Source organism: Lynx canadensis, chromosome D2, assembly GCF_007474595.2.
Source record: "Lynx canadensis isolate LIC74 chromosome D2, mLynCan4.pri.v2, whole genome shotgun sequence".
Lineage (NCBI taxonomy): Eukaryota > Metazoa > Chordata > Mammalia > Carnivora > Felidae > Lynx > Lynx canadensis.
In genome coordinates this window covers 18,268,710-18,292,813 of record NC_044313.2, presented here as the reverse complement: position 1 = coordinate 18,292,813, position 24,104 = coordinate 18,268,710, and the positions used below count along the sequence as shown (strand labels likewise).

At 46.9% G+C, this 24,104-nt stretch overlaps 1 protein-coding gene across 3 annotated transcripts in view; it reads right to left on the bottom strand.

Moving 5' to 3' along the window:
• Positions 1–13,677, bottom strand: part of GPAM (glycerol-3-phosphate acyltransferase, mitochondrial) — a 64,315-nt gene extending 50,638 nt beyond the window's left edge. Inside the window, exon 1 of one of the 3 annotated variants that reach the window (XM_030334639.1) lies at positions 13,453–13,677. The gene's annotated coding sequence lies outside the window, so the exon portion shown is untranslated. Of the gene's footprint in view, positions 1–11,812; positions 12,022–13,452 lie in introns of those variants that run through there. The other 2 variants (XM_030334641.1, XM_030334638.1) reach the window with 2 other exon arrangements.
• Positions 13,678–24,104: the final 10,427 nt, after the last annotated feature.

Here is a 24,104-nt window from a genome sequence, read left to right as displayed (position 1 = left end):
TCTCTTCTCCATTAGAACGTGAGCTCTCTGAGAGGCAGAACTGTCTGTGTCAAGCATTGCTGTGGCCCCCACCCCAGGTGTGGCACAGAGAAACCACTAGATATACATTTGTTGGCTAAAGGAATGAATGTTCAGGAATAGCTACTATTTATGGAGCATTTGTTCTGTGCCAGGCACAGGGCTGTAGTTTTTACAAATACTATCCCACTGAATTCTCACACCAACCCTGCAAGGTAGTAGGTATTTATCTATTATCTCCATGGTACAGCTTATGTTTCAGAGAAGTCACATAGCTTTCCCAATGTCAAAGCTAGCTTGTTACACGCTAATGAGTAACCTAGACCTCATTTGAACCTAGGCATGTTTGACCCCAACACTCATACTCTAAATCAGGAATCGGCACAATTTTTCTGTAAAGGGCTAGCTACTAAGTATTTAAGGCTTTGGGCATATGGTCTCTATCACAACTACTCCATTCTGTAGTAGTATGAGAGCAGACATAGATAATAAATACATAAATGAATGGATGTGGCTGTGTGCCAATAAAACTTTATTTATAAAACAAGTGGTGGACAGGACTTGGCCCAGGAGCCGTAATCTGCAGAGCCATCCTTTAAATCATCAGTTGACATGTGCTATGCCAGAAAGGGGTTAAACAAAAGAGGGGGAGGGGAGTAAAAGAAAAGCATTAAAATGTGTATTCTGTGCGTGGTGAGCCTCTTCTTCAGATAAGAAGGACACCCACTTTCAGTTAAATTTTAATTTAGTTTAAAAAAAAGTGAAATAGGAGATAGAATTCTGGTAGGAAACAGGACTCTACTGATTCAACCTCTTGACTGAATTATGACCATTCTTTAAGACTACAGTAGAGCTTAAAGCAAATGAGTTATTCCATTTATACCATGGTTCCACTTACTGTGTAATGACACGTGATGTGGCATCATGTGAATTATCATGATGTCAGAACCCGAACAGAACCACATAACCTCCATTGCAAGCAGGCCCCAAATAGTCAATATTGAAGGACCAAGTGCGGCAAGACACTCTGTTAAAATTCTTCCTCTTTGAACAATGAGCCTAAAACCTTCAGTCTTTTCTTCTCAAGCAAGCCCATGATTTATTGGCAAGAGGTGAAAGATAAGATATGAGTCACAGGTCTGAGCCAGCCCAGAGAAATCTCTTGCAGCCTCGTTGGGAAGGGAAACGCTATTTGTGCTCAGTTATATAGTCATTCATGGTGGCTCTCGAGACCAAGTATCAGCATTAAGGCAAAAGATGAACTCACCAGGCCCTTGGGTCTGGGCTGGGAGGTAAGGGCTGAACTTTGAGAAGGTGGGAGATGGAGGGATGAAGGCAATAATTGCTAGAGTGCTTGGTGGTATGTAAGGACCGGCTGGTGTAGCTGGAGCCTTGGGTGGCTAGGTACGCCCGCTCAAACCTTGGTTGTCTCTAGGGCAGCCCTAGGTCATCAGAACCCCATTAAATGATATTTATTTCTCTCTTACTCTGAAGAAGAAATCCCTCTGAAAACAGCACATGGTACTTAAACCAACTGGTGCATTTTCCTCAATTTGTATGCAATTTTCTAAACTTGGCCATTAAATGATCAAGCAGGTGACAAAAATTCAAACTTTAGTCAGTCTCCCGAACCTTCTCCTAGGCCCATCCATGCACCTCCTTGTAAAATCCAGTATTCGCAAGAATGCTGCTAAGTCAGTTTAGCCAGAGCCCCAACCTTCGATATCTGATCAGGTTCCTAGCCCTCCACCATTCCCCAGGTGTTGTCTGACCACCCCAACCTGTGTTCAGGGAAGAATCATGTTAGGTCGGTTTACCCAGAGTCCCCCTTAACCTTGTTGTCTCCTTTTAGTACTTTTCCATCCAAGGCCCCCACCCTGTTTCTTGCCCATGCTGTATTTGGAGTTGAGTCCAGTCTGTCTTCTATACTGTAAAATCCCCATTGTGGTCGTGCCTATACCTCTGGTGAGAGTCCTGAATAGTCTGCCATATCATGTTACAATTGTTATTGAGTAATTTCTTCTTTAATACAGGAAAGCAACCCCAGGACAGTAGAACCAGCATCTAGAGGGGAATCTAGAGATGTAAGATCTGCCCCAGCTCTGCCATTAACCTGGGTACCCTTCCCCTTGCTTCCCCTTCTGAGCCCGTTTTCTCATCAGTAATGAAACAAGTCAATCTCATACATACCTTTTCATCCACCCAAATCCATCTTTTTGTTATGCAATACCTATCATATTTCTTACTGCTTATAGTTACTCTTTAAGATGACACATATTATTAATTAAAGTGGATTTCTATTGAGCACTTAATATTTTCCAGGATTCAGAGCAGTCGATTAAGCATCCAACTCTTGACTTCAGCTCAGCTCATGATTGCATGGTCATGAGATTGAGCCCCACATCGGGCTCTGTGCTGAGCGTGGAGCCTGCTTAAGATTCTCTCTCTCTGCCCCTTCCCTACACTTGCTTGTGCGCTCTCTCTCTCTCTCTCTCTCTCTCTCAAAAAAATGACCAGGATTGTACCATATGCTTTCCACATATTCTATTATTTAATACAACCTCCAAATGAAGAGGGACCCTTATGATTGCAGACTTTTCAGCTATGACAGCCAAGGTTCAGAGTAGTAACATACATTTCCCAAGGCCAAACAGAGAGTGACAGAGCTGGGATTTGAGCCTGAACCTATTTTTTCCAAGAGTTACACTGTCTTCATGTTCTCCATAGCCCCTGGTCAGTGTCTGACCCGAGAAGAAAGTACAGATTCAAACTCCCTTGCCCTGAACTGCTTACTACTGCACCATGATGCTTCTCACCATATCAGGCTACAAAATACCAACATGTGTTCCCTGGAGGAGGTGGTGTAGGAGCTCCCATGGAAGTCCCACGCAGGATCTTTGCCCCTGAGACACTCAGAACCCATGATAAAACCCATGGCCCAATCGGTGACCCAGGAGAAGCAGTGTTGATGACTCAAAGAGGAGGACCTGGGACTTCCTCAGTTCCTTATTGTCACTGTGCAAAAGCAAACACAAAACAATGGCCTCTGCTCATCTCTGGTTATTCTCTGGAGAATCTTTTTCTTCACTAGGGAGAGGCAACTCCTTCAAAAATGCACCAAGTTAATAATCTGGCAATAGAAGACATTAGGGGTGGGGTGGGGGCTCTCCTTGAAACATATAGTTGGAGTTTTTTTTTAATGTTTGTTTATTTTTGAGACACAGAGAGCAAGCAGGGGAGGGGCAGAGAGAGAGTGAGACTGAGGAGCCAAAGCAGGCTCTACACTGACAGCAGAGAGCCAGATGCGGGTTTCAAACCCACGGAACTCTGAGATCATGACCTGAGCTGAAGTCAGACCCACCCAGTTGGAGATTTTCAAAAGGACATATCAGTATTGGCCTGCCTGGGGAGCAGATTGGGGGCATGTGGTAGGAGAAGGGTAGATTCCTAGAGATAGCAGAGCAAAGCTGATAATGGTTTGTGCAGATCTGATTCTCTCAGGGGTGAGGAAGAAGAAAGGAGAATGAGGTTAATTACTGAATGTCTACTATCATTTAAGGTCTTTCATATACACTAAGCATCAGGTCCTGACAACAATGTATAAGGTTGATGTTTTATAGATGAGGATAGTAAGAGTCCAAATAGAGATTCTCTCTTTTCTTCATTCTACCTCAGTGCCCCTGTAGACGCCATTCTAGCTCTAATTCAGAGTTTCATGAAGTAGATGGCACTTACTCAATGGAATAGCTGTACAAAATACTGAGGCTACAAAACCTAATATAATGCCTAGCTTATGGTAGGTGTTTGATAAAACAGGATGGATTAACAACTCACTGTGGCTTCAGAGACAGAGGTAAATATAATCTGATCCAATAGTTCTCAACTGGGGATGACTTTGCCCTTAGGAAGACATTTGGAAGTGTCCAAATGTCTTTTGGTCGTTACAAAAGAGGGGAAGAGCACCACTGGCATCTAGTGGGTAGAAGCCAGGATGCCGCTAGGCATCCTACAAAGCAGAGGACAGTCAGCCCCCCAACCAAAACTTATCTTACCCATAATGTCGCCAGTGCCAAGGTTGAGAAATTCTGATCTATTCCAACATGGTTCACAGGCCATGGTTCACATGACCCAGGGAGACAGATGACTTGCCCAGGGCCATATAACTGAGCAATGGCAAAGCTAGGATGACAAACTTCCCTAAACCTTCTAGATTATTCTCTTCAGACCTCAGGCTGCTGACCAGCCAGAGGGCTGCCTGCCACAAGAAGGGTGAGTTAAGTGGAAAAGACTGTGTTGGCCAAATTGCCCAGGCAAACCAAATACAATTATGCAAGGTCAAATGGACCATGCCTGTTGCTCCCCAGACCCTGACTAAGCAGCCAATGGAGGTTCCAGAAAACTAGGTACCAAGGCTTGGAACACAAACTGCTCACTAGAGGTCTTTGATGCCCGCCATATGCCCACTTCTTCCTTTTTGTAGGGTTGCAAACCAAAACAGAATTGTCAAGTCAAAGAATTTTCTTCTAATAATTCAATAGGCAAGTTGAAAAAAAAATGAATGATTAAGTGATCATATTAGGCCCAGGTAGAAACTGCCAGAAATGAATTCTCTCCAAAATATATCAGGCATTTGCATTATTGGTATCACAACAACAATTTTTTGACATCTTATGTGCCAAGAGATGTGTTTGGTCCCAGCAGAGAGATAGACAGAAGTAGAAGAATGTGTTCACTAATAGCATACACAAGGCACACCCTTGACCTCAAGAAGCACTCAGTCCAAACATGAGAATCTCCTTTGCAATTGCCATCACAAAGTAAAACCAACATTGCAGAATGGTAAAGCAAAACCCTCCTTGCAGCTAAATTATCTAATGAGGCGCCTGGGTGGCTCAGTCAATTAAGTATCTGACTTTAGCTTAGGTCACAATCTTGCGGTTCTTGAGTTCGAGCCCTGCATCAGGCTCTGTGCTGACAGCTCAGAAAATCTGGAGCCTGCTTCAGATTCTGTGTCTCCCTCTCTCTCTGCCCCTTCCCCGCTTTGTCTCTCTCTCCTTCTGTCTCTCAAAAATAAATAAATGTTAAAAATTTTTTAAAAATAAATTATCTAAGGGGCGCCTGGGTGGCGCAGTCGGTTAAGCGTCCGACTTCAGCCAGGTCACGATCTCGCGGTCCGTGAGTTCGAGCCCCGCGTCAGGCTCTGGGCTGATGGCTCGGAGCCTGGAGCCTGTTTCCGATTCTGTGTCTCCCTCTCTCTCTGCCCCTCCCCTGTTCATGCTCTGTCTCTCTCTGTCCCAAAAATAAATAAAAAAAAAAATGTTGAAAAAAAAAATTTGAAAAATAAAATAAAATAAATTATCTAAGCCTAGCATGAATCACTTATTTTAAACAATGGTTAACAGAAATGTTCAACCACAACCGAAGAGATTGAACTTTGCCATTTATATTACTGGGATCTGGCTTGCCTGATGGGCATTTTCTTCTATCCATCAAGCTTCATGGGGACTTCCAAAGCCCAAACCATATCTAAAATGGCAGGATAGGGGCGCCTGGGTGGCACAGTCGGTTAAGCGTCTGACTTCAGCCAGGTCACGATCTCGCGGTCCGTGGGTTCGAGTCCCGCGGCAGGCTCTGGGCTGATGGCTCAGAGCCTGGAGCCTGTTTCCGATTCTGTGTCTCTCTCTCTCTCGGCCCCTCCCCCGTTCATGCTCTGTCTCCCTCTGTCCCAAAAATAAATAAAAAACGTTGAAAAAAAAATTTTTTAAATGGCAGGATAACCTGATGTAGTATGGGACTTCAATGAACTATACCAGATCCTTCGACTCCTAAAAGGCTGCTCCAAGCCAGACTGGCATCTTTTCCAGCAGTTTCTAAGCTGCATATCAATGGAAGCCAAAGATCTGGGTTAACACAACTCTCAAGATCACCTTTTATCTTGAAATTTCAATGAAAAATTAAACATCCTGATAACACTGAGTACGAATTGCTTTTATTTCCATTGCAACTACTTTCGGAGACGGATAATTCCCCTTTAGATTTTCATGAGTTTGGCCCAGAAATTGGATACTCAAGGCATTAAACATACAGCAGCCTGGGACGCCAAGAAAACAGGAGCGTCCATTTAAGGATTTGGCCACTACAGCCAGCTAAGTGTCTTGGGGAAGTGAGTTGAATTTGAATACATCAGCTCTGCCAGTCTGCCACAGACTGGGAAATCAGACACTAAGAAAGACACCCCAGGGGCTCCCGCTTGAGTTTGGACATAGGTGTTAACCTTGGTGACAAGCAGTTTTTAGGCAATGCTTCCCAGACTTTGAGCTATCACAGTGCAGTAAACAATGGATCCTAACTTTTTTTTCCTGCCCAATGGTAATATTAAAATTAAATTCAACCTGAGTTGACATCTACAAATACCATCCTTTCATAAATGAAAGAATGTTTCAACATCTCGACAGACAGACAGAAGGGATAGCCTCTCCAAACGAAGGCAAGTTCCTCAAACTGAATACACACAGCTGTACCAAAGCCTGGCTATTCTGTCCTTAGTTCTTAAGTCACCCTGGATTGGAAAAACGTCATAGGCCAGCACTCATCTGCAGTCTGGAATATGGGTACTGTGAGGAGCCACTGGAGTTGCTGGGAGAAGAATTAGGCTTGTGACCCAGATGGAACAGAGAAGATGTTGCAGGGTAAGGAGAGGGAGAGGTAAGGGTAGGATTGGAGGGACTGAAGTTGCCCCGAGAATAAACCTCGCTTCTCTTTGGTGGCGGTCTTCCACATGGTGACGTTACCCTAAATTGCTTGATTACTCATCTCTTCCACTGGGCTTTGAGTTCCTTGAGAGCAGTGGCTGTGCCTTGTTGCCCTGAGTCAAGGAGCTAGTTAGTCGTGGGGCAGGCCTGGTAGTATAGCAAGGCAGATTGTGAAGGAGCAATGGCAAAGCACCAGGAACACACAATGCTGCTTCACGAACCCGCACAGTCTGACGATCAGAGGGCACATTTCTATTACCTAATCATGCGTGCTGTTTGCGGCTGGTGCAGTGGACGAGGGGCCCCACCTGCAACCTACCCACAGGCTAGCCCTGAGCATCATCCCTCAAGATAATTAAAATGAGCCCCAAGGGGAGTGTGATGGGGGTTAGGGCTGCTGCTGCCCCGGGAGGTGCCAGGGGACTACCGAGTAACGGCTCAGCTCCTCTCCCAAGTCCCCTGAGCTGTCTGGGCTGAAGCAGGGCTGGGGTGTGGAACAGCCAGCCTCCAGCCTGCCTGCTGCTTGATCCCACTGGTACTGCCATTGCCAAGTCAGAGAAGAGCTCTCAGCCCCAGGGTGTTCCATTTTCCCAGGCCCCAGTGCCTCACAGTCACTTCTGATTCGGAATTGACAGAAAGAAAACATCAGCCACACTGTTACTAAGTAGTCCGCCCCCCTGACCCCCCACCTCCGCCCATGTCAAGAGCCACAAAAACTGCTCTTCCCTGCAGAGAAAGTCCAGCTCATTGGGAAAAGGATGTTTTCTTTTAAAACTCATTTTGGGTAGTTTTGGATTTTTTTTTTTTTTTTTGGGGGGTCAACCTGACTGGCAGGGTGTTGAAGCCCAATGCACAGAGTCAACCTCAGCTAAACTTCCCACCAGACCCACAGGGCAGGTTAGAGAAAGGCCAAATGCAAAGCTCAGTAAGTAAAACACACAGAGGCAAGGAGAGAGGATGGGGTGGGGAGAGGGTTCCTGTTGCCCTGCTGCTTGAGAGATCAGGAGTGATGGAGTATTTTCATTAGTACTGGCTCAGCAGGACAACTTGGAGCCCCAATACACATCTGAAATGCCGCTCCTGGCTGCAGAACCAGGCTTCCCCTTGGCAAGATTAGCAAGGCTACAGGTTCTGGGGACCGAATGGTGAGGGTGGGCTTCCCACTGCAAATATCCTGCCACTTTCCTTTTATGACCTGTTGGGGAGAGTTTGCCTCTGGGTACAACTTGCTATTCCATGTCTCTTTGGAAATGCTCTTGGGGAGCCTGGGTTGCTCAGTTGGTTAAGTGCCAGCCTCTTGACTTCAGCTCAGGTAATGACCTCACAGTTTTTGAGTCCGAGACTCCCACTGAGCTCTCTCTCTACTCCCCCCCCCCTTTCTCAAAATAAATAAATAAACTTTAAAAAAAGGAAACACTCTGGTACAACGTATTATCTATTGCACAGCATTTCTGATCCTTTCTCAACATCCATCTAATCTTTGACTCCCCAACCAAACAAAGGTTTTCAAATCCTGAGCTCATGTGAAGACAGTTATGTCCCTTGAGTTATCAAATCTATAGCCTGCCTTCCCACCATCATTGCTCCCTTAGGCATCGCTGGCTAAAACCTGTCCCTGGGAGGTCCTACTAAGCATTGTGGACAGTAAGCAGTAGGTGGGGATTGGTTAACAGACAGCTGAAGGCAAGAGTTAGGCCCCAGGTAAGGAAGAGGAGATGGAAAGAGAGTCGATATGCCCTTGGAGGTCAAGGGGACAGGGTCCCCCGTGGGGAAGGTGGAACAGAATTGAAGACCATTCTTTCAGGAGCCTGAAACTGATCATTTCCTTTCAACACACTTGGCAAGCTTAGCCTTCCCATCACCTCCCAGAGTTTCTGGCTTTGTCTGGAAAAAATGCTAACCAGTTCTTCACAAGAGCTGTCACTAAGTCCCTGGCCGCAGAGCTCACAAAAGACACTGTGTGCAGTGCAAAAGGAACATGGTGCTCCTGGGGGAGGAAGCTGAGTGGGTGGGGAAGGGGGCAGCCTTGGGAGCACTCATGGGCAGCCAAGGAAGATGATGGGCCCGTCCCCACATCCTCAGCTCTCTGCTCCCTGCCCCAGCCTGCCTGTGCTTGGAATTGCACCACCAGAGATGATTGCCCCAGGTGGGTTAATCATCCAGGCTGGATGTGTAGGAACCTGGGGGACAAGGACAGAGAGAACCTCTTCTCCATTCCTGGGAAAGGGCTTAGGGATTTCTGTCTAGTGGGAGCGACCATAGGGGAGTGAAGATGCTGAGCTCTAGCTGGGGAAGAGAGGGAGGCACTAGAGAAAGGGGTTTCTGGGAGACAGAATTAGCCAAGCCTTCCCCCTGGCCTTCTTGAGCTTGGACTCAGACTCTCTCTATCCATGGAGATAGCTGGGTAGAAGAGTACTGGACAGGAAGTCAGGGGAGTCTCCTTTAATCTGACTCTGTCTTGCTATGGAATTATAAATACCAGAGATGGACAACCAGAGATGGAATTATAAATACCAGAGATGGACAACTCAGCCTTAGGAAGCATTCGGTCCACCCCCCTCACTTTATACTCACAGCCTCTGAATCCTAGAGTTACAGGTGGTTGGCCAGGGTCACACGTCCTGAGCATTCTTGCTCATGATGGCGTGTTAGGTGCTCAGATGCTATCGGTTCACCAGGGAGGTCTTGCCTGACGAGCTTTCCTCCCCTACCTAAATATGGTCCTTTTTTTTTTTTTTTCTCATCACAAATGGGAATGACTTATTTATTTGTGTGTGTGTGTGTGTGTGTGTTTTGTTCTTGTTTTTGTTTTAATGCTTATTGTCTCCTATTCAACTGTAACTTCCACAAGGGCAGGGATCTTTCTCGACCTCATTCTCCACTGTTCCTCACACATGGCAGGCACACACCTGCATTTAGTGAACAGAACAGTTCTATTCTCAAAGTAACAGCACCAGGGGCATCTGGGTGGCTCAGTTGGTTGGGCGTCCGACTTCGGCTCGGGTCATGATCTCACGGCTGGTGGGTTCAAGCCCCACATCGTGCTCTGTGCGGATGGCTCAGAGCCTGGAGCCTGCTCTGGATTCTGTGTCTCCTTCTTTCTCTCTGCCCCTTCCCCACTCACACTCTGTCTCTTCATCTCTTAAAAATAAAACAACATTAAAAAAAAATTCAAGGTAACCACACCAGAGACATATGATACCCATTTTACAGATAAGGAAACTGGGGCTTAGACAACAATAAATAACAAGTGGAGAAAGCAAAATTCATCAGTGGATCTGAATGACATCCCCCCCGCCCCCATGCTGTACTACTTTTCTAAGAAAGGTCTTCAGAGGGGCGCCTGGGTAGCTCAGTCGGTTAAGCGTCCGACTTCGGCTCAGGTCACGACCTCGCGGTCCGTGAGTTCGAGCCCCGCGTCGGGCTCTGGGCTGATGGCTCAGAGCCTGGAGCCTGCTTCCGATTCTGTGTCTCCCTCTCTCTCTGCCCCTCCCCCGTTCATGCTCTGTCTCTCTCTGTCTCAAAAATAAAATAAAAAACATTAAAAAAAATTTTTTTTTAAAAATAAAAAAAAAAAAAGAAAGGTCTTCAGATTTTGGAGTTTCCCTTAAGCTGGGGGCCTTGGTTTAGGCTTTTTGGCTGTGATGTTCTAGGACCAGATGCTCCCAAACCAGTCCCTGGTCTTGTGAAGCTCGGGGCTAGATTGTGGTCCAGGCAGGAAAGATAATGCTGAAGATCACATAGCAGTGAGGAGGTCCCCACACAGCAACTGGAGAAGCAGACAGTGAAACAGAAATATCTGCCTGAATTCCAGAGGGGACCAGTCACCAGGAGGCAGTGAGCCCAGAGCTAAGTGTTTATGAAACCCCCTGGTATGCAGGTATGAGGCTGGATACATCAGAGTCTCAGCTGCTGCACTTACCAGCTTGGGAACGTTAGTTCTCTTAGCCTTAACTTGTTCCTCTAAGACATAGGATGATGCTAACCCCCTCCCTCACAAGGAGGGTAAATGAACTAAGGCAGGGAAAGCCCTTAGCACAATGCCCGATCTGCTGCAAGCATCCAGGCAGTGCTAGTTTCTATAAGTGCTTCCTTCAAGGAGGGACCAAATTCCTGACTTGGAGCCCCTCTCAGTCATGAGGTCAGAGCCCATAAGTGATTAAAACAAAGGTAGGTGAGAGGCTGACGGAGAAAGCAGATCCTGACAGAGAGGACGTAGCTCAAAACTAAAGTGAACTCAGGTCAGGGTCTGCGCCCATTTCCTACCATATCCTCAGAGCCTTGCGCACAACCTGCGGTTCATGTGCAGTAGACTGAGTGAAAGGGTCCAACAGAGCAGATGGGAGAGTGGCCTAGTGTTCTATTCATTACCCCACTATCATTCGTTTTTCACGGATTCATTCGGCACCAGATTGGCATTGTGGCATAGGAGTGAAAGCATGGGCTCTGAAGTCCACTGTTTACTAGGTTAACTCCTTTCTTTTCTTTTTTTTTTTTTTTTGGTGGGGGCAGGGAATGGAGAGGGAGGGAGGGAGGGAGGGAGGGAGAGAGGATGGAGCATGGAGCCCAATGTGGGGCTTGATCCCACCACCCTGGGGTCATGAACTGAGCCGAAATCAGAAGTTGGACACTCAACCAAAGGAGCCAGCCAGGTGCCCCAACTTGTTTCTTTATACAGTTCCCTTGTCTGTTAAATGGGTTGACACCTCCCAGTTTGAGGACTGAGTTAAAAAGCGTAAGAGGGGCGCCTGGGTGGCGCAGTCGGTTAAGCGTCCGACTTCAGCCAGGTCACGATCTCGCGGTCCGTGAGTTCGAGCCCCGCGTCAGGCTCTGGGCTGATGGCTCAGAGCCTGGAGCCTGTTTCCAATTCTGTGTCTCCCTCTCTCTCTGCCCCTCCCCCGTTCATGCTGTGTCTCTCTCTGTCCCAAAAATAAATAAACGTTGAAAAAAAAAATTTTAAATATCTTTAAAAAAAAAAAAAAAAAAGCGTAAGAGCCCTCGGAACAGTGCCAGGCAGCTAGAAGGTGCTCCGTCAGTGTTACCTGTTATTGCCAGTAAGAGTCTCTTGGGTGCCGGACACTGCTGGGCTGGAAGCAAGGCCCCTGGCTTCACAGAGCTGCCAGTGGGAGGCAGTGGATGACGAAACAAGCCATCATGAGACGACGCGATTGGGGGCTCAGTGAGGTGAGGTCCAGGGGATCCTAACCTAGTCCCAGAGGAAGAAGCTTTACTCAGAGACCTCACTAATCTGTTGACTTGGCCGGAGCAGGGGGCAGGGAAGGGAGGAAGTGCTCCGAGCAGAAAGGGTAACATGCAAGAAGGCCGCCATGGTGGGTGCAAAGAATGAGTGTCCGTGTGGAGAACAGAGATGGGAGAACAGTGAGAGAGGAGGAGCAGACTCAGGCCATCCGGATGATGGTAAAGGGAGAAAGTGCTCCCAAAAGAGCAGGAAGGAACCAGGTCCAGGAGGTACAACTCCCCGCTCTGGGTTTGTCCTCCCTCTTGCCATTTCCCTTAAAATTGTGAGGGGGGAGGGGAGTTACTTTGACAAGCGCCTCAGACCATTACCCCAAATAGTCTCAGGAAATCCAATGGGGCCTCTGCCGAGAAAATCTCCCTCCCCCCCCCACGCCGCCCTCCCGCAGAGCTGGTTTGTGGGGCGGGGGGTGGGGGGGCAAAGCCAGGAAAACAGCCTGCCAAAGCTGACACAGCACAAGCAACCCAGGTACAACAGTTCACAATGAAGACAACCTGGATGGAAACGTGTGGAAATTAAGACAACCACTACGGCCAGAGAGAGGAAATGCAGTAATCGAAAATGCACAGCAAAAAAACAAAAAGAAAGAGAGAGAAAAAAACCAACAATTTTAATGCTGATTTACTATGAAAGCGTTGTTTTCCACCCAAATAAAATGATGTTTTCCTTGTCTTGCATCATACCCTCCCCTCCTCGGGCACCTCCAGCCAAATGTAACAATTAGAGGGGACGTTTCCATCCTCTTCCCAGGTGGGTAAATCCCTGCTGGCATCATGTGGAGCCCAGAGCCCAGCTTGCATTCTTAGCGAGGAAGCCCTTTGACTTGACCTCTCAGCCCAAGCGCGGAAAACATTGCCGAGCTGGGGCCATGAGGGGCGTGAGAACCGAGAGTGCACATCACACACAGATCCCAGGCAAAGCGGGAAACAAATTCTCATAAATGAGATGCTCGGCCCCATTTTTCTCTCTGTGGTCAACATCACAAGGATTGGTGTCACCAAGCAGAACCTTCAGGGGACCTTGTCCCATTTGCAAACCACATCAGACAATGTTTCAAGCTAAAGCCACCAGATTCTCATAATGCCCAAAACCCTACTGGGACTTTGGGGTTCTGAGCCAGGGGGAAGGATGACAGACATACCAAGGGAGTGGACAGACCTGGAGAAAGGTTTCCCAGGGAGCAAAAGCCTGCAGATGTGAATGATACATCGCGATCATGCTCACGCCTCTCTCCAGCTGCAAATAACTCACACCTTGGCCTTGCCTTTTGTAGAATTTCAAGATTTCTTTTTTCTTGCACATTCTTTTTCCATTTCCTCTGCCTCTCCTGCTCTCCACTCTGCACCCCAGACCTCCACCCTACCCCCTTTTCGAATGCCATGACATCCTAGGAAATTAGACACCCCCCCCACCCCGCCAAATTACCTTTAATACCTGTATCCTTGACTCTGTGGTGTTTAAGGAATTATTTTCAACCAGCTGATTAGCAAAGCTGATGGAGACTCTGGAGAACACAGCCCCCGCCTGGGTATGGAAGTGGACAAAGCTCCTCTGGGTGTCTGTTTGTATAGCTGGAGACTGAAGGACTTTGGGTGTTCTGTAGTAACCTCAGAAAAAGTCCCTAGGCAGCAGTAAACTCTCCCAGCATGGTTTTGAAACACCGCAGGAGGAGGCCTCTTTAATCAAATAATAACTAGTCGGAGATAAGGCCTGCTAGTCTGAGCTCAGCCAGCCAATCAGCTGCTTCCTTCCGACTGCAAGGACAAACAGACCCAGGCTTCTGGAGTGAGTTTCAGGGCTTGTTATAATTTAATGATTCTGTGGGTGGTGTCTTCTTGGCTTAGCCTGATGAGGATTTTCTGACCAGGGAGTGAGCCTCAGGAGCTCAGGAGCCTCATTCTCACTGGATGAGCCTGACGCAAGTTGCTGTCACTGAATATCCTGAGCGATCACGTGGGGCCCCCAGTTCCCAGACTGGATGCTTCCATGTTGCCAAGAGAGTTCTCGCTGCGGCCAAGAAAGCAAGCCTGAGTGGGTCTGAGCAGGGCTGGCTCATGGGGGGTAAGCATATTTGGCACCAGATGAGCAACTCACGGACTGTGACCCTGAAGAAGTCATGTGAAGACGCTAGTGACCTGCTCCCACGTGTTGGAGATGCTTTACATGCATTTTCTTGGACCCTTAATTGGCAGGGACTTTGAGTTTCTCTATAATCTTCATCCTTCCGTGCCCCCCCTCCCCTCTCATGCTGTCAGTTCTCGGTTGGGCCTCTGAGGCCTCATGAAGAGGGTGGGTGCTGGGAGTTAAGCAAGACTGAGAGTGGATAATGGCCCTGCAGCTTTCTAGCCCTGTGACTTTGAACCTGTCACTCAGCCCCTTCCGGGCTAAATGACTTCAAGGATTCAATGGGAGAAGGTCCCGTCAGATTCTTATCTGCCCCTAAGAAATGTAAAAAGACCCTTAAATGGTATTGACCTACTAGAGCTCCATAGGTAAAGGAAATTCAGGGGGACCCCTTTGTTATGCCAATAACGCTTAGCCACCAGCGGAAAGAAACCCCTTCCCATTAGCAGTCATTCCGCCTTAGAACCCCACCCCCACCTCCTCCATCAACCTTTCATTCAACAGATGTTTACTTTGATCTACTGTATCAAAGACTGAATTAATCACTGGGAGGAGGGGGACGGGAAGGAGCACCCTGGTGGACTCCCCTGCCCTCAGGAAACTGTCACAGCTCAGGAGGCAGGAGTTTATTATAAAGAGTCTTTTGTGCAATCAAGCCAAAGGAAGGGGCCAGTGAAGGCAGCTTGTCACAGAGGGTTTGGGCCTGTCCAAGGGCAGCAGGGGAAAGCCAGCAATGGTGGACAGGAAGTGGACTCAAGTTAGAGGGCCAAATAGAGCCAAACCATCTCCAAGGGAACTCCCTACAGGGCTCCGACTAGGGGAAAAAAGAGGAAAAGCAAAGGTGTGTGTGTGTGTGTGTATCAGCCTCCTTAATATATAATTTACATCCCATACAATTCAACCATTTAGATGATATAATTCAATGATTTCTAGCATATCCACATAGCTGTGTGGTCATCGGCAGAATCAATTCGAGAACAGTCCATCACCCCAAAGAGAAACCCCTTCCCATTAGCAGTCATTCTTCATCCCATGCCCCTTCCTCACCTCTACCAATTCTAGATAACCACTGATCTACTTAGTGTCTCCTATGGACTTGCCTATTCTGAACATTTCATGTAAAGGAATTACATACTATGTGGCCTTTGCGACTGGCTTCTTCCACTTGGCATCACATTTTCAAGTTTCACTTCATTCCTCTTTATTACTGAATAATATTCCATTGTGAAAATACACCACAATTTGTTTATCCATTCATTCATGGGCATTTGGATAGTTTCCACATTTTTGCTGTTACGAACAATGCTGCTATGGACATTCATGTACAAGTCTGCACTCCCCTTTAGCCACAAATTCACAACCCCATAGCGGAAAACCAAGAAGACAACAAAGCAGGTGAGAGAGCTAGCCTTCGAAGGGTTTGTCTCCAGCTAGAAGTTAGGATATTCTAGCAGTAGCTGAGTCTGATATGTGCACAGGTTTTTACAATGTGGAAGCACCATCACACATTGCCACTTGTGTAATTGCCCTCACGATCCTAGGTATGAGGGAGGCATTATTTTTATTGCCATTTTAAAGATGACACCATAAGAAATAAAGTTTCAGTAACTTGCCAAAAGTCACCCATCCAAAAATCGAAGCCAGAATTAAGTCCTATGTTTTTTTCTAGCTCCAGCTCTTCGCACACAAAATGGGTCTTTAATCTTCTCTTACATTCTCAGTCTGGCTTCCAAGATGTACTTCAAGGAGGAAAAAAAAAGGAAGGAAGGAAGGAAGGAAGGAAGGAAGGAAGGAAGGAAGGAAGGAAGGAAGGAAGGAAGGAAGGAAGGAAGGAAAAAAGAGCTTAGTTATTATTTATAGAGAAAATGGCAATTAGACCAACAAATAGGTGCTATCATCCGCATTTTAAAAATGTATACATTCCACTCAGAAAAATTAAATATCTTTTCTAAAGACACAGACCTATTCAAAGGCAGATACGTGATTCCCAAACATGGGCGAGATCAGCTTGCTTCCTTGCTAACATTTAACTGAGAGCAGTAGAGGTCTTAATTGTTCAGGTGGGAGGAAGGGTAACCTTGGAGGAGGCACCGCAGGTTAGGATAGACCTAGGTGAGGGAGATGCCATGCATCACGGGGTAGATTAGGGAACATGAAAGCCTGAAGATGAGGAGAAAAGATGGCTGTGAAGACAAGAGTGGGAGATAAAACAGAGAGAAGGTGGGGAGAGTCCTGTTGAAAGGTTGGCCATGTTCCCAGCTTTCCTGTGGCCAGCAATGTTTCATCCAAACCCTAAGGTCACTTGATAAACAATACAAACAGATGTTCTGGATAGAATGATGTGGGGAAACATGAGCCAGGAACAGCAAGTGTGGTGATAGGGCTACAGAGCCCACCCAGCTTCTTATCACCTGTCTAGCCCCAGCCAAAGAGCACAGACCTTGCAAGCACCACCTACGGGGGATCCTCCCAGAAGCAGGAGGGCAAAGCTCCCCATGGGGAGAGAGGAGGCAAAGCCGGTGATGGGCATGGCCATAGCTCACCTCTGAAGTAGAGATTCCAATGCAAAGTGCTTCGACCTGAGAGTCGGGATCATGGGATGAACAGAAGGGGTGTGAAAGGACAGGAAGTATGGAACCAGCCAGGAACCTCATGGCTTCTAGATCTTGACCCATTGCAGCAAGATCGTGCCAACTGCACTTGGTTTCCTTGGGCCCATTATTTGCGGACTGTAGTACAACACCAGGAAAACTGCCAGAAAGAGCCAGTTAGAAAACTCTCCAAGATATCAAGCGGTGCCAAGCCAGTTCCAGGCCCCTCATATCTCTGAGCTATCTACAGGACCCACTCATGGAAGATGAAAGGGTATCTTTAGATCGGCTCCCACTTCAGGGGGAGAACCAGAGAATACTGGGCATCAGGAAAAACAAGGCAAGCACCTATCAGTAGGTTCAACTTGGTGAAAACAATATCTGTTGTCACCTACCATGAGCCAGGTCCTGGAAAACCCTATAGGGTAGGAATATGTACACCCATCTCAGAGAATGAAATAGTAGAGCTCAGAGAGGTTAACTAAGTTGAAGTCATGCACTCAATATGTGGTCCAGTAGGGACTTAAGCCTAAGGCCATCTGACTCCAAAAACCCATGATCTTTCTGGGAGTTCACGTTAGCACTCATAAGAGAGTTCTTTTTAATTTTAATGTAATCTTATTTATTTGAGAGAGAGAGAGAGAGAGAAAGCACAAGTTGGGGAAGAGGGGCAGAGGGAGGAAGAGGGAGAGAATCTCAAGCAGGCTCCATGCTTAGTAGCATGGAGCCCGACATAGGTCTTGATCCCACAACCCAGGATCATGACCTGAGCCAAAACCAAGAGTCAGACACTCAGCCGACTGAGCCATGCAGGCACCTTAAGAGAGTTCTTAGATTCATTGCCTTTTTGTCTCTCACAAGCTGCCACTTATTCCCATTCTCCCTCAGTGATTTTTCCAGCATTCCCAAAATCATATGTGTGTGTTGGCGTATAACATGTGCATCTAGATCTATACTCATACATATCTGGGAGAATACAGATCTGTGCACATATTCATGCATGTGTTTCCTTGCTTTTAGCTACATGTGTTCTGTTGCCTTCAGAGAAGGGCACAAGTAGATTTAGTTTTAATTTCCTCAAGGCTATGTAAAAGTCTGTCCTTACATAGGGGGTTGATGGCTGTCTTCCTATTTACGTCGGCCCTTGAGTAGAGAAACTGGCTCCTGTGACCAGGTAGCTTTTCCTACTTCAGGCATCTTCTGAGTACCTAGTTCCGGGATGGGTGTTTCATCTCTGAGAAGATCTGTACAAACTTCCATTAATAAGCTACCCATTGATGCCTACCATTGATGTCTGTGTCGTAGCCAAACAAAAATCCTGTTTGATTCGGGCTTGATCTATCTGCACCACACAAGGGCAGAACACACACACACACACACACACACACACACACACTTGCCAATGGAGTTGGGGAGACTGTCCAGTATATATCACAAACCCAAAAGCATCTTAGCACCAGGCAGGTAATGTAAACAAGAAGAAACAGGTTAGCTGTAATTAATAGGGAGTAGTGGGGGCTGAGGTCAAATGCAGGGTACACACCCCATCTAAGGACATCTACCACCTTCAGCCAAATATTACATGGGGAAATGTAGGCCATGCTGCCAGATTTATTTTCAAGAGAGGCTGGAAATAGAGATTTTAATGTGGAATCTCCAAAATTTAAAAAAAAATTTGGCAACTGTTCCGGCCAAAAAATCCCCACAGATCTTCAAGATAAAGTCAGTCTATGCACAGGTAGTTTTTTGCTCCATAATGTAGACAAAATACCCATTCACATACATGTACATACTAACTCTCTTTCACAGTGGCCAAAGCTTCTAAATAGACTGTAAGAGCTGATCCTCCAAGGGGCTTGTGGGTTTCTCTCTCTTGCTTCCCTACTCAAGAGTCAGTAATGTGTGGTCACAGAGGACCCCTTTATCAGAAGGCTCCAGGTACTTAAGAAGCATACAGATCTCCAGGCATCACCCAGGGAACCCGAGGGACGGAAACCAAGAAGCGCCCATTGTTTGCGTCTTGCTGTGAATAGCAGCAGGTTTCTAGTCATTAGGAGTCTCACACAAACCCACGCGCCTTTCTGTAGATTTGTTTTTGTTTTTTTTAATGACTCATCGGTGTCTACAAGGCCCCTCAATATCAAAAGCTGGTTTATGGCCAGGGACCCACATAATCACAATACCTGGCACAGAGCCTAGTCCCTGCTCGGTACTCAGTGAATGCTGAATGGGTGGAGGCAACACGTGGGTGTGGGCAAGGCTGTGTTGACACAGAACGCCCAGCATACATGCCTATCCTAATGCCTAATGAGACTATCCCAAGCTTCCCCCCAAGGATGCCTCTTTGAACCACCACTACACTTGGTTCCTCACGATCTCAGACTGCTCCGTCACTCTCCTTTCACTACCGGCTTCGTCGTTATTTAATGCACATTCCCTGTCCGGGTGTGCGGATTGGTCTTCCCGGCTAGATCCTGAGCTCCCTGGTGATGGCAAAGATGTTCCTCGGATTCCTGTAGCTTCCAGGCCTGCCATAGAACCTGGCAAGGGTGTGCAGGCAAACAATGCATGCCGTGGCACTGTAGAGGTGTACTGAGCAGCTTCCCCTCTGGAGAACCTACTGCAGGAGCCTAGTTGATGAACATCCTCCAGATACTGCCTCTTTGCATCCATGACATATTTCAGCCAAGACCGCATTTCCCCAGGCTGCTGCTGGTCAATGGCTGGGCATGATAGAGGGCCAGAGCCAATCCTTTTCTGCCCATGCAACATCACTCCATCAGCCCAGCAGTGACGTTTTCAGAGCTGCACCGCTGTCCTCTGTGGCTCCTCCTTCCTTCTTTCTCTCCCTTCCCAGCTCAGACCTGCATCATGGTCCAAGGCCCACCTACTGCTGCTTCCTCCCTCTCCATCCTCCGAAAGCATTTCCCCCAATAAAGCTCTTGCACACCTACTCATTTCGGCACCTGCTTCTTGGAGAACCCAAAGTGTTGAACAATCAAAGTACCTAAACCCCACCAATAGCCATGTCCCTTTCTTGCACATGAAAAAATAATAATCCATTGACCTCATTTGAACACATGGTGTGAAATTCTTACCTTAGAACCAACTGAATAAATTCTGCTCTGAACTAAGATGTTCTCTTCTATGCAGAAGCAATGAGTTGCAGTGGAATGAATCAGGGCCCCTGGAGATCTATATAACTGTAGATGGCTTTGTGACCTTAAGCACGGGCCTTTCTTTTGGGGTGTCTCATTGGCTTAAGAAGGCTAATAAGATCTTCCTTAAATTGAAGTACATTTCTAGGCCCCAGATGGAGATGTTCCTGCCCAGGACGCCACATCAACATGTCAAATCTTTGATAACTTTCATCTCCCTGTAATTGCTCTGCTCCGCCGAAAACACAGTATATCCAATCGGCTAATCCTTAGGTGTAAAGTTAACTCTGGGCTCTACACTTCCTTTCTCTTTCCTTCTTCATTTTATATTTGTCTCTTCCCTATACCTTATTCTTTATCGTAGAAAAGCTTCCTGACTTCCATCCACTGTGCAGTTCTCTGGACCCTTGGTCCAGAGACTGCCTGCTTCATGAAGTATTAAATAAATTTCGCCTGTAATCAACTCAATTGTCTCTCTCAGTAATTGCTAACTCTTACCTTCCGGGATGTATATTTGAAAAACATGTCTTAAGTGCCGTAAAGCAAAATTAGCAAACTTGTTCTGTAAAGAACTAAATAGTAAATATTTAGGCTTTGTGGGTCTTACGATGCCTGTCACAGCTACTCAACTGCCATGTCGACAAAAGCTGCCATAGAGAATATGTAAAAGCAGTGTGACTGTGTTTCAACAAAACTTTATTTTTTTAATGGTTTTATTTATTTTTGTGAGAGAGAGAGACAGAGCATGAGCCAGAGAGACGCAGAGAGAGAGGGAGTCACAGAATCTGAAGCAGGCTCCGGACTCCGCTGAGCAGTCAGCACAGAGCCTGTCGTGGGGCTTGAACCCACAAACCGCAGGATCATGACCTGAGCCAAAGTCAGACGGCCCAACTGACTGAGCCAGCCAGGTGCCCCTCAACAAAACTTTATTTAAATAAAAATGTGTAGTAGACTGCGGTGGGTCCAAGGGCTGTAACCTTGCCGACCCTTGCCCTCATCACAGAATCTTATGGCTGGAAAAGGCAATAAACATTGTGAGGTTCAGGGCACCAACAACCTTCCTCCTACATTCATGGCAGAGCTGACCAATCAGGAAGCATCTTCTTGCAAAGCTTGCAAGTGACCTCAGAACCCTTAACACAGGGCTGTAGATGAACCTCAATTGGCAGGTACAGTGATGTCCTTCACTTTCCCCTGATCCTGTTTAGTCCCCACAAGTCCTAAATGAGAAAACTGAGGCCAGTGATTCAAAAACAATAAACATAAAAGTATTTTAGGGGCGCCTAGGTGGCTCAGCTAGTTAAGCTTCTGACCCTTGATTTCGGCTCAGGTCGTGATCTAATGGTTTGTGAGCTGGAGCTTTGTGTCAGGCTCTGGGCTGACAGCGCAGAGCATGCTTGGGATCCTCTCTCCCTCTGCCTCTCTCTCTCTCAAATAAATAGATTTATAAAAAAGTATTTTAAAATGTGTGACGCACTTCTTCAATGCAAAATGCACTGATATGGGGCTAAAAATTAGCCATTTAAAACAAAGTGCAAATAATAATAAATTAAATCATTGCATACAAAATGATCATGATCTTCTGCAGCAGGAACAATTGGGTTGGAAATTTCTATTGCCCAATTCCTACCTCATGGAAAGTAGGGATTCACCATTTTAGTTTGTACAGATAAATGTTTGCTGTTTTCTCCCACTGGCAGAAAACGTGCTGGGCTCCCCGGTCCTGGGCTGCAGCCAGGAGACAGGTCTGCATCTTGCCCTAGCAAGACCACACAGGTGCTGGAACACAGTTGCAAGCGGTCTTAGATTTCCTCCAAGCAAGTGTCTGTTCAAAGCAGCGTCCACATGGGCACCTCCAGGTGCTCCTCTGGCGGGTGTCTCCTTGAAGTGGTTTTGTCATGGCTTTCTGGGAGGGCAACCTTGACATTTCTTCTCTCTGCTCGACTCGTTGATCAGAAAGATCAAAGCCTTTCGTGAAATACGCAACTGTTCAGGATTCGTGATATTGTGAGTTTCTTTTTAATAAGAAATGTATGTTTTGGTCTTCGTTCCCATTCCTGGCACAGAGTTCCTAAAACCCTTGAAATTTCTGAAGGGAAAAGGCGGTGAAGGATAAAGTTGCCTTTTAGTTTTCCTAACAAGCCCCTTTCAACCACACTGCAGTTCATGTTAAAATGAGGTGATTCTTGGAAAGCCCCTAAGGATGGGGGGCTGGTGGCCAGGGGGAACCTCCATTAGTTGGTTGGAACTTTAGCTCCACCTCCCGACCTCGCAGGGAGAGAGGAAGGGCTGGAGATTTGAGTTCAATCACCAATGGCCCATTGGCCATTAATCACTCACACTTATGCAATGAAGCTTGCATGGAAACCCAGAAGGACTGGGTTGGGAGTGCTTCCAGACTGGTGAGCTCACTGAGGGTTCCGGTTCAGTGGGACACTCAGAGAAGGTGTGGAAGCTCCTTGCCCCTTCCCACACACCTTGCCCTCCCCACCTCTTCCACCTGGCTGTTCTTGAGTTGTATCTTTTATAACAAGTCAATAAGTAGACTGTTTTCCTGAGTTCTGTGAGCCACTCTAGGAAACTAGTTGAACCAGAGGAGTGGGTCTTGAGAACCTCTCATTTACAGAAATACAGGTGTAACTTGGATTTAAGATTGGCATCTCAAGTAGAAGGAAGGTAGTCTTGTGGGACAGAGCCCATAAACTACAGGATCTGACACCAATTCCAGATAATGTCAGAATCGAGTTTAACTGTAGGACACCAGGCTGGTATCACTGAATTTCTTACTGTGTGGGACACCCACATGTCTGGTGTTGTAGTGAGTGCTGAGAGTAGAGACACACAGGAGAGTGACTTTGCCTTTACAGGACTGACAGTTTACCTCCCCATGCCTAAGAAGCCAAGTTCCCTCATACACATTACATAGGTGAACTCCACCATTGAGAGCAACTGCCGTTTTAGAGTCCGATGATAGCCCCGGACCTTCTCCACAGGAAAGGCACATGCCCCATGGTCACCCCAAGTTTCCCAGTCTTCAGGATCACCTCCTTATTTATATCCAAACAATAGTCCCAGACTATCGATAGCATAATCATTGCACAGAATACAAATGGTCCTCTGTATCATTAAGCAGAACGCGTAACATCTCAGTTTGGAGCACAGTCCTTAGGATGACTTTGCCTGATTAGGGCCTCTCTGGGGATCTCGTGTGGATGCCAACCTCACAGCTGCCGGACAGAGAAGTGCCCCAGGGATCCCTCCCAGAACAGGTGGATCTGTTCCCTCCTTGAACAGATCTCAGCTTCCAGTCTAGAACACAGAATGCTCTACATCTCCACAGGACAGCACTTTCCAGGTTCCTGATACGCACAGGCACAAATCTGTCTACAACTTTATAATCTCAGAGGAGAGCCCAGCATTGGATAAGCTATAGTAACCCACCTGGGGGACACTGGCTTCTGGAGGGCAAGTCGGGGCCTGAGGTTCAAAGCTTCAGGACACTCAGCCACCTGGCCCAGGTGTCACTGCCATACCTTTCCACACCATAATTTCACCCTCCCAGCTCTGCCGCCAGCCAGCCTAATTTCACTACCAGGACATCTATGTGGGGAAGTGAAGGAAAAAGAACGTTCTACGGAGCAATGGCTTGAGGGTGGGAGGATTCTGGGTAGGATGCCCGAGCACTGTGATCTCTCATAGAACAGGACACGCTTCTCTTTTCTTAAATGAAGCCTTCTCTGACCTCTATGTAAATAATGGCCACTCTCTCCCCACCGAGAAGAATGTCTGGCTCAAGGAATACTCTGTTCAATATGTTTAATATATAACGAAAGAAATCACAAGTGGTCATGTTTTTGGAGGCTGGCTGAGGCTCCACCCCTTCTGGAAACCTCCGCTGAGTACTCTGAGGATCGCACCATTTTTCATGTGGACACTCGTTCATTTGTTTTCGACAGATTCGTATTGAGCACCTACAATGTACCAGATCATATAGCAGGCCCTGGATTTGCAGGAGAGACTAAAGGAAAGCCCCTGCCTTCAAACAGGTCACAATATAGTTTAGTACTTACAAAGCATCCAGTTTGGGTTTCCAGTTGCTTCTGATAGCTTTTTCTCCCCAAAGAGCAAGAGGATGCTGGAGAAGGGGGAGGGCTGACACTGCCTGAGCACTGGCACATTCCCAGTCTTGTGATATGTGCTTTTC